We start from the raw sequence: 2,194 nt of genomic DNA, 5'->3' as shown, positions 1-2,194 counted from the left end.
AGTCATTAACTGCCAACTGACTCAGTTGCAGCGTATATATAGATCGTGATAACCCCTTTACCATCAACTAAGGCCTGAGGATGGCTCACTCAAGTGCCGAAACTGGTAGTTACACAATAAATGAGATCATAAGGACAGCTTTAGGCGTTTCATTTTCTTACAATAGTGACCGGCCGTGGTTCCCAAGACCTCCATTCGAAAGGATGGACATACCAACAAGAGTACTTCAGGTATACATGCGAACGTCACAAGGAGAGGATGAAGAGATAGAGAAGGTATGATATTGAACGAGTAATTCAGTATATTAAGGAAGGGGAAAATCTAATAGTCTTGGAGGACTGAAATGCGGTTGTAGGGGAAGGAGTAGAAGAAAGGGTTGCGAGAGAATATGGTCTTGGAGAGAGGAGAAAGACTAATTCAGTTCTACAATAAACTAAAGCTACTAATAGTGAATACTCTGTTCAAGAATCACAAGAGGAAGAGGTATACTTGGAAAATACCAGGAGACGCCGGAAGATGTCAGTTGGATTACATCATGGTCAGGCAGTTATTCAGAAATAAGATACTGGATTTTAAGGCACGTCCAAGAGCAGATACAGGTTAGATCACAAATTACTGATGACGAAGGGTAAACTGAAGTTTAAGAGATTCGTCCGGAAGAATCATTGTGTAAGGAAAAGTGATACTGAAGTATTAAGGAACGCTGAGATGCGCTTGAAGATTGCTGAAAATGTAGATACTGCGATGAATACAACAATAAGCAGTTCACTTGAAGAGGGATGGACATATCTAAAAGAGAAGTCACAGAACTTGGACGTAAGGACGTATGTACAAAGAAGGTAACTGCGAAGGAACCTCGGACAGCAGAAGAAATACTCCACCTGATCGACGAAAGAAACAAGTACACAAATGTTCAAGGAATGAAGGGAATCCAAAAATATAAACCACTTAGTAATGAAATAAATAGGAAGTGCAGGAAAACCAAGGAGAAATAGATGCAGGAAGAATGTGAAGAAATCAAAGAAGAAATGGTCGCGGAAGGATTGATTTATCGTATAGAAAAGTCAAAATAACCTTGAGTTAAATTAAAAGCAACGGCCTCAATATTAATTAATAAGGGAATTCCGCTGTTAAACGCAGAGGTGAGAGTAGACAGGTGGAAAGAGTACACTGAAGACCACTACGAGGGGAAGGAACCGTCCGATGACGAGATAGAAGAAGAAAGGCGAGTCATTGTGGAAGATATGTGTGATGGGATATTAGAGTTTAACATAGCTATGGACGATTTGTTAGTAAATAAGACAGAAGGAATGGACAGCATTACTTGGGAATTTCTAAAGCCAGTGGGTAAAACCAATGGGAGAAGTGGCAACCAAACGGCTATATGAACTGGTATGTAAAAAACATATGAGTGGTGTAAAACCATCAGACTCTCGGGAAAATGTTATACAAACAATCCCGAAGACAGCAAAGGCAGATGAGTGCGAGAAATAACTCACAATGCGTCCCAATTACCGACAGGAATAATACACAGAAGAATGAAAAAGAAAATGTGGGATCTGTTAGATGACGATGTTTGGCTGTAATAAATGTAAAGGAAATAGAGAGGAACGTCTAGCGTTGCATTGATAGTATAAGGAATATTTAAATAAAGATAATACGGGTTGGTGGGATTTGTCGACCCATAAAAGACATTCGACAATGTAAAATGGTCCAAGATGTTCTACATTCTGAGAAAAATAGAAGTAAGCTATAGGGAAAGATAGGTAATATACAGTCCATGCAAGAACCAAAGTCCGGACCCGTGCTGCTGCTGCGGTCACAGGTTCGAATCTTGCCTCGGGCATGGATGTGTGTGATGTCCTTAGGTTAGTAAGGTTTAAGTAGTTCTAAGTCTAGGGGACTGATGACCTCAGATGTTAAGTCCCATAGTGTTTACATTCATTTGAACCATTTTTGAAGAACCAAGAGGGACAAAAGGAATTGACGACCAAGAACAAAGTAGCCGGATGAAAAAAGGTGTAAGACAGGGATGAAGTCTTTTGCCCTGCTGCGCAATCTATGCAGCGAAGAAGCAATGACGGAAATGAAATCGAGGTTGAAGAGTGGGATTAAAATTCACAGTGAAAGAATTCAGTGATGAGATACGCTGACTAGATTGCTATCCTGAGTGAAAGTGAAGAAGAGTTGCAGC

Source organism: Schistocerca cancellata, chromosome 2 (genome assembly GCF_023864275.1).
Source record: "Schistocerca cancellata isolate TAMUIC-IGC-003103 chromosome 2, iqSchCanc2.1, whole genome shotgun sequence".
Classification (NCBI taxonomy): domain Eukaryota; kingdom Metazoa; phylum Arthropoda; class Insecta; order Orthoptera; family Acrididae; genus Schistocerca; species Schistocerca cancellata.
The sequence above is the reverse complement of the archived record's forward strand: the minus strand, read 5'-3'. Positions refer to the sequence as shown.